The sequence below is a fragment of the Haliotis rubra genome, unplaced genomic scaffold (assembly GCF_003918875.1).
Source record: "Haliotis rubra isolate DU_JTF1 unplaced genomic scaffold, ASM391887v1 Scf284, whole genome shotgun sequence".
NCBI lineage: Eukaryota > Metazoa > Mollusca > Gastropoda > Lepetellida > Haliotidae > Haliotis > Haliotis rubra.
This window is the reverse complement of record NW_025766936.1, coordinates 180,185-189,803: the sequence shown is the minus strand read 5'-3', so window position 1 is coordinate 189,803 and position 9,619 is coordinate 180,185.

Sequence of the window (9,619 nt, the reverse complement as noted above, 5' to 3'; positions counted from 1 at the left end):
CTATCTTGATGCTGACACTAGATAGTCAATTGTGAAAGACAATTAAAGTACCCATTCAATTGTGCAAACAAACATTTTTTTATGTTAAGTTTCATTTTGTGAATGATGATCCTAGTTAAAACAATATACACTGAATGGGTCAAACAGTAAACCGATAAAATATAAAAATAACCCGAATTTGAATGATAAACGTTATTCTAAACGAGATTCGAACTCAGATCTCTCTTTACAAACGGATGTGAACAAAGAAATTCACAAAAAAAACCAAGTGATAAATGATAAACCTCCCCTCATCTATATGCCTTCACTCGTAAGAGTGAACTATATGTTGCAAATGTTATACCAATCGCGTAACATACTATTACTTTCATGTTGTAGCAATGGACTAGTGATTATATGAAGCCCTTTACACATTCAACACCACAGGTGCTTGTAACGCTAAAAACTGTCATCAAGGTATGTACAGTCACTAACGGGGTCTTAGCACTATATAAAGGCCGTATATAGTGCTGAGACCTAGCTCGTGACAGTACATACCTTGATGGCAGTTTTGAGCGTTACAACAGTACATACATACCTTGATGGCAGTTTTGGGCGTTACAAGCTAGTGCTGAGACCCCAGCTCGTGACAGTACATATACCTTGTTGGCAGTTTTGGGCGTTACAAGCTAGTGCTGAGACCCCGTTAGTGACAGTACATACCTTGATGGCAGTTTTGGGCGTTACAAGCTAGTGCTGAGACCCAGCTCGTGACAGTACATACCTTGTTGGCAGTTTTGGGCGTTACAAGCTAGTGCTGAGACCCCGTTAGTGACAGTACATACCTTGATGGCAGTTTTGGGCGTTACAAGCTAGTGCTGAGACCCCGTTAGTGACAGTACATACCTTGATGGCAGTTTTGGGCGTTACAAGCTAGTGCTGAGACCCCGTTAGTGACAGTACATACCTTGATGGCAGTTTTGGGCGTTACAAGCTAGTGCTGAGACCCCGTTAGTGACAGTACATACCTTGATGGCAGTTTTGAGACCCGGGCGTTACAAGCGTTAGTGCTGAGACCCAGCTCATGACAGTACATACCTTGATGGCAGTTTTGGGCGTTACAAGCTAGTGCTGAGACCTAGCTCGTGACAGTACATACCTTGTTGGCAGTTTTGGGCGTTACAAGCTAGTGCTGAGACCCCGTTAGTGACAGTACATACCTTGATGGCAGTTTTGGGCGTTACAAGCTAGTGCTGAGACCCCGTTAGTGACAGTACATACCTTGATGGCAGTTTTGGGCGTTACAAAGCTAGTGCTGAGACCCCGTTAGTGACAGTACATACCTTGATGGCAGTTTTGGGCGTTACAAGCTAGTGCTGAGACCCAGCTCATGACAGTACATACCTTGATGGCAGTTTTGGGCGTTACAAGCTAGTGCTGAGACCCCGCTAGTGACAGTACATACCTTGATGGCAGTTTTGGGCGTTACAAGCACCTGTGCAAAACAGAAACCTTACGCTTATTTGAGTGGCATTTTGAAGTTAGTATGATGAACAATGGAGAGAGTTCTCGTCCAGAAATACAGCGACCCAATTTGAGCGGAAACAGAACCTCCCTCACAGCGCATGTGTGCGTATCAGTTACAGTTATGAATACAGCGGCATGAAACCAAACACATGTGGTATGTGGTCGGACAATATGTATTGGAGATCTCTGTATGATAAACGCCTATGTTTAACTCTATGCTTAATTGTTGGTTTATCAATCAATTTAATCACAAAGCATGGGGCTATAGTATAAGCATAATGTACATCGGATTTTATGTGGAATTTACAGTGAGTTTTTCATGGACTATCGAGGTAGGACGTGTGTGTATAATGGCGTAATTACATTTGACTTTCACTTTATGCTCTGTGTATTTAATGCATAACCTCCGTTATACCGTTAATAATGATAATATAGTGTATTTGTAGAGCGCTAGACTCCATGCACTAGTGCATGCTCAAAGCGCTACAAATTTATTACAATCTGATTAGGTGTCCTCCCATTACGCAGACAGCCAGTTCGCAGACACCTTAAAACAACAACATTTACGGTTCAGTGAACAGATTATCTACTACCTGTTACCTACACATTATAATAGAATAGTCCAAATAAAAACACAGGAACAAACTGAAGCTACATTATTTATTTTGAAAGATGGACGAAAAGACAGTAATTTGAATTTTTATTGCGGCAATATAAAAACAGTTTATTTTCATAAACATTTCGGTTAACCTTCTAGTCTAACGGGAGTCGGCATCATCATATTGAAAACATTAGCTTAGCTATTAGAAATTGCGACACTGTTGTATCATATTAATCAAATAAAGACAAATGTGAACCTAAATATTATTCATATGGAATATAGCAGTTATATGTTTTGCACACAATATTAAGATATATGACGAGTGCACTTAATTACGATTTATTTAGAATAATTATTTAAAATATAACGCATCATGTCAATGTGGCCATGGGTGTGGGAACAATTTTCATTACTTCCTTGAATGTCCGTTGTATACTGCTCAAAGACATAAACTGTTACAATCTTTAGAAAGTATTGTTAAAATTAGAACACTGATTGGTATTAATCGTATCTTACATGGCAATGCAGGTGTCTTATTTACTGCAAATCGGAATGTTTTCAAGTATGGACATATCTATATCTCTCCAACAAAACGTTTTCTCAGTTAACTTCTGTTGTACATATGCGATTATTGGGAGGGGACTTTTCTATCAATAAACACAATCAAACCTCTCAGTGACAACCTGTTTTTACATTCGATAGTAATTGATAGTAAAATCAATTTTGAGAAGAGAAATCATTTATCATTTAATCACAACAAAGTTCTATTTACCTACAATCAAACGAACCTGTTTCATGCTCACCCTGCTCTACTCACTAGACAGTGGACTGTTCCATTATACCCGTAGGTGTTACCCTAATTAACCTTCTAGTTCAGTGTCTGTCAATTGGGTGTCTGTCAAATGGGTGTCTGTCAAATGGGAGATAACCTCTGATTATTATTACCCCAGATAACCCAAGCTGGCTGTGAGGCGCTAGTATAGTCACGTGACATATCCCACCGCGTACCCATTTGTCTGCTGGGCGAACAGAAGCAATTTTGAACAAACTCACTTGCCTAAGATGAGACCACATGTATCACATGTGCTTCATTGTGGGGCAGGACTCATATCCTAAAACCCCTCAGGAGTCAAGCTGCCAAACACAGTCATCCATCCAAGGATTCTCCGCTCTCTCGACGTTGCTTAACTTCAACTGATTTGTGACCTGAGCTCTGTGCACAGGACCACGTTTCACTTGTATTTTACATTATTGATTCACTCATATACTAAAACTAGGAACTCTTACTGTCTGTCAAGACACGTTAGGGTGTTATAGTTCACCCTCCTGTGGACTATTGACAAAACCCTGATAGATGTGCACGGATAACGCATCTGTCTGACCCAGTAGCCTACAAGAATACTTAACACCAGTTCAACGGTGTTACCAGTTTTACTATATATGGTAAATTGCGTAAACACGATTATTTGGAATAAGTCCAATCTTATTTTAAAACAATTTCAAACAATAACATTCAAGCATACACGTTGTAACGATACGAATATGTCAGCTTGTAGAAGATTTCAAAAGTCGAACGTGTAACGACACCAGTAGGTCAACTGAATGGTAAACGATTAAAAGTTTAAAACCAGTTCAACGCGTTTCCACGTTACGATATTCACCATAATATTCTCTAACGTGAGAACATCGTGATTTCCGTGCAAACATGCTTTAACGTCACGGGATGACGGATGAGTGGGGTTTCCGGTTACATGTGGACGCTATGACGTCACGGGTCACATTCCAAGATCGGGAATGACGGATGAGTGGGGTTTCCGGTTACATGTGGACGCTATGACGTCACGGGTCACATTCCATGATCGGGAATGACGGATGAGTGGGGTTTCCGGTTATATGTGGACGCTATGACGTCACGGGTCACATTCCAAGATCGGGAATGACGGATGGGTTCGGTGGTCGTCATGTTGTGACGCTATAACTTTCCGGTCACGTGGGGACACTATGACGTCATCCTTCCGGTGACTTAAAAATTTAAGACTTGCCGTATAATACTTGTTTGTCCTTGTATTACTCTCCAAGTTGTAAATAATGCCGCTCCAAGAAGTTATGGCATAGTGTAAAGAAGTATGTTATGAAGGCTGACGACAAAATGTATGGATGCAGACAGTGTACAAAACATATATTTTGAAAATATATTTATCTTTTTTAAATCCAGATTTGAAATCCCCACTATATCAGTCAGGTGGCCAGAGGAGGTGCGTTTCCATAGACATAAAAGTTTCATTCAGGGTTTCATACTTCAGGCAAGCTGTGAAAATGCCCCCCTCCACACTCCCCTGGCCCCATGCTGTGCAGGGTTAGCGTGGTACACTTATTTGATACTGACATCACCATTGTTGAAGATTTTATTTTCAGAAAATAAGTAAAATCTGAAGTTTCATGTATGCTAATCAAATCAATCTCTTTTGTCATCAAAATATGTAGCGATGGGGTTGTCTGACATGACATTGTACTGTAAAGCACGTGTTTATTCTAGTAGTAAATTCCAAGGTTTACCTTTGACATCGCCAGACTCATGTCAGGCACCTATAGCTGTTACAGTCCTGTCACTTATGGACAGATAACATCTACACTGCTGAGGAGTAGACAATGTTTTTTCTTAAGTTTACACCCCGGCCTTTAAGCGCCCGTGTCCAGCATGTATGAGGCTTATACAAAATTTATCAATATAATTTATAACAGTATGACAACAGAAGTTACAACAATTTTGTTATTTACAGAAAACAAATTGCTCATTCGAAGTCACAATGTGACAATAAATAATTTAGTGAGCGAAAACAAAAATACTGAGACTGACGGTGTTCTGGTACGGTTGGATGTCTGAGTGGGCGTGGCTTCAACTGGAGGCGGAACGTGATAGATTCACACACTCACGTATAAAGTTTTCAGGTGGTTGCAATTTCAGGAAGCCGGGGTACCTGTTTTTATTTCTTTTTCAAAATCTCTTTCAGTAACAGATTGATCAGCATATAAACTGGTTCGCTAGTTGTCGCTGTCCCACTGAGGTGCCAACCAGGGCCCGGATGTTCAATACCCGGTTATCTTAACCGCCGGTTAACTCCTAACGGCCGGTTAAATCCTTAACCGGACGTTAGGTAACCGAACGTTAAATATGCGTTGTTCCAAACATGGTTAGTTATGCCGTTAGCTAACGTCGCCGTCAAAGTTTAACAGTGTGGTTAACGTCACTGGTTAGCTTCCGTATATCCCACAATTCCGTTTTCTGTTTACTTCCGGATTGCCAAAAATGGAATCGCGAAATGTCGCCTGCACCCCAAGGAAAAAAAGAAGTCGAAATTTCTCTGCTGACGATGAGAATGTAATCCAGTCAATGGTTGAGACCAACTCTATAGTTGATCATAGGCATGCGAATGTCGTAGCGCTACGAACGCTTGTATTGGAACACAAGGTTCCAGACGTTTGCATATATATTTCAAAGACATATGATCCCAGCTCTGTGTGGGACTTATTTCAATTCCGACAACAGAAAAGACATTTTAATGAGAAACTATAGCACAGCTATAGATAAAATATGATGAATCAATGAAAATACATGAAATATTAATAGCAAAAGCATCTTTTCAGCGGATAGAATATTTACAAACATTACACACAGGAGTTACGCTTAGACGGCTACAGTCTTAATGAATCTTTGAATTCCCACAAGACCTATCGCTCACTTTTCACTTCTTAAATTGTCATGACTGTATGGCCAAGTCATTAAGATGCTATCAATATCATTTATTAATTATTTGCCAAGTCTGTTAAAAATTGTAATGTATGAACACACATTTGCCAAATCTTTTAACATCAAACAATGTAGATGTTGTGACAATAATACCATTAGCTTTTTATCTGAAATATGCATTCAATGCCAATAGAAACTTAATATGTTACTAGCACCACGTGCAAGTAGATCAAACTGTAATTGTACTATAGGCCTCAGGGCCAACACTGCTGAATAAAATCAATCTATTATTCGAGCTTACTGTTGTCAGGAATCTCATGAATAAAACTGTGCAATATCGTCATTATCTGAACGCTTTCACAGACGCATATTCCGGAAAGATGTCTTGAAAAACATGAAGCGGCGTCTAATTTATAGATGAACATAATTTCCTCGATACTCATTAATCAGATGAACCTTCATTTAGTTCAATTCACAAGTGACTGCAGAAAATGCATAATTCTTTTTAATGACTTCAAGGTCGGAAAACATGTATCATATTTCATAAGTGTATTATAAAACGCTGTAGTATATAAACATAATTTCCTCGATACTCATTGATCAGATGAACCTCTATTTAGTTCAATTCACAAGTGACTATAGAAAATGCATAGATAGTTTTTTTTCAGTGTATTCAAGGACGGACAACATGTATTATATTTCTTAAGTGTATTATAGAACGCTGCAACGATTCGGCAGAGAAATACTATTGTGCCATTGTATTCCGTAAATGAAATACATCAGTGTATAACATTAGCATTCAGATATTGCTATAAAATAAGTTTAAAATTAATTATCGTGTAAAATGACAAGAGATAGTGTTGTGTTCGCTGTGACAAAAAGGTTTCGATATTCAAATATAACATTTAATCAAAGTGACTACGAAGTAGGCCTGCATATCACTCACAACAGAAATAGATACATAATAATGTTTTGTTTATTTTCCTACACATCAGTTGCGAGAGCAATGTTTATGCTAATAAAGTTTTCGTCAATTTATATAGCATTTTTAAAAGATGATTTGCTTCAATTAAAAAATTGCTGAAATGATTAGTAAAAATATAATTATAATCCATCTATGGGAAGGGATGCCAGACGGATATATCAAACCAAAATCGGATAATTACTCGGAGTACTGATTTTCAAAAATAGCATATTAATTATCAATGATATCAGTTTTTCATAAAATCACTACTAATTCTGAAATGTTGCCGATAAACCTGGAATCGTGTTCAGATGTTTTCAGAAATACACTCACACGAACGCCCAAGTGCACTTTGCCCCCTATTGGTTAGTGTTTACAAAATCACGTTTCGCGAAGGCCGGTATTGAGACGCCAATTACATCACTTATATTTCATATTCAGCGGCGACAAATGCATCACGGAATTCTAAGGCTGGGACGGGTACTCGGGTACTCGAATCCGGGTCAGGTACAGCTGGAATCGAGTCCTGTTTCTAGGAATTGAGTACCCGAAAAGGGAGAGAGCTCAGTAATGACATGGGCAGACAATAGCTGGTTTTTTTCGTTTTTGACGTAACACACATTTACATCATTGAGTGAGTGAGTGAGTTTAGTTTTACGCCGCATTCAGCAATATTCCAGCTATATGGCGGCGGTCTGTATATAATCGAGTCTGGACCAGACGATCCAGTGATCAACAACATGAGCATCGATCTGCGCAATTATAGTTTGGCATGAAATGCATGTGGACCCGGTTTTTTGTAAATATCTCTTCATAAATGACCCAATCGATTTCAAACTGTGCAAGTGGATGTTTTGTCAGACAACCTAATCACATTATAAATCACCGATTTTATGCATTTGTATTAAAGAATCTGTCTATGTAACTGTCAACAAAATAAACACCAGAACGCAGAATGCTTGCAGAGGGAGGGAGCCAATGACCTGTAACAGCGGCAGTGTTGGGTCATAAAGGTCAACGTTCGTGAATGTAGGTCAGCTATGTACGTGACAGGTATGAAGAGGTGTTCATTTTTAGCAAATAGCCTGCGAATGACATCTCTGATGACCCTGATGTCAAAAGAATCTAACTTTGGATGCCTACCTTTTTGTACAAGGTTTTTTTTATTGGTTGTTGGTTTATTTTTCACAATTTTTAGCACGATGTTCTTTTTCATGCCAGGAGCAAAAGTTGTACGTTTCATGTAATCCGACACCTTATAAATCGGTTTGCTACGTTTGTTCTCTTTTTAAAAATAATTCAACACATTTCTAATTAAACGTTTAGCATCATCTGAATAAGCTTTCATGATGACAGCTTGAAGTAGTCAATGTGAATGATCCAAACGGTCCCATCACTGTGCAGTGCACAGGTAACTATCATGAACTGCACGTGCATTTTCCTTTATGACCCAACACTGCCGCTGTTACAGGTCATTGGCTCCCTCCCTCTGCAAGCATTCTGCGTTCTGCTGTTTATTTGGTTGACAGTTACATAGACAGATTCTTTAATACAATTGCATAAAATCGGTGATTTACAATGTGATTAGGTTGTCTGACAAAACATCCACTTGCACAGTTTGAAATCGATTGGGTCATTGGATGAAGAGATATTTACAAAAAAACGGGTCCACATGCATTTCATGCCAAACTATAGGAACCGATGACATGTGTCAACCAAGTCATCGAGCCTGACCACCCGATCCCGTTAGTCGCCTCTTACGACAAACATGGGTTACTGAAGATCAATATTCTAACCCGGAAATTCACGGGTTTTTACATCATTGGTATTGTCCGATTAATGGAGTATAGTTTTAATGACTGTAATTATCTGTGCATGTGCAGTGAGAAGTTAAGTTACAGTAGCAGCAGGAACGAAACGTTCGTTGTTATAACGAGGAATGTAAGTAATGGTGTTACTCTCTATATTGGTTAAACAGACGTAAATTAAATAGCTTGAGGTTAGTTTTAATGTCTTATTACCACCTTTTCAAGTTTTCTATAATAATCTCTGTCAAATCGTGATTGAATATTCAGAAAGTTGACCCGAATGTATTTCTTACATTTCCGGGTACTCGATTCCGATTCGGGTAAGTACATGCGGGTACTCGATTCCATTTTTTCCTACTCGTCCCAGCCCAACTGAATTCCTCATACATTTTAGAACCTAATTACAACTTGTCTTTGTCACCAATACCACGTGTCTAGATAAGCTGAAACGAAAGATATTGGGGGTAGAAACAAATGCTGTGCTCGAAAGACAACACCTGTTTGAAATGTAAACAAAGAAAATTTCAGACTTTATACTGTGTAGCATTTTCTAAAATTTTCAGACACCCATTTGCATGGAAAGAGCATAGCAGCAATTAAGAAATAGGAAATTAAAAATAGATACAATACAGGAATGTGATGTGTTTATACGTACGAAACTGTCAAGTTTCTGTGCAGCGTGACGCCATGACTGACGCAAAGTCACGCAGAACGACAACAGTAATAATCGGCATTTCTGGCCGCTTCTTCTCTTTCTTAAAATGAAAACGATAAAAACATGTAACAATACACAGATAGTCAGAATCATTCTGATTACTTACATCTAATATTTATGTACAAACGATCCCTGAATCAAAGGAAGGGTCCTCGCAAAACCAATGTCAGCCGCCATATTTTAAGAAATCTCAACGGTAGTTATGTCATACGTCAACATTGTTGTACATATTTGGCAATTTCTCTGAGGTGAAGGTCGGTATAATAAGAGTATACAC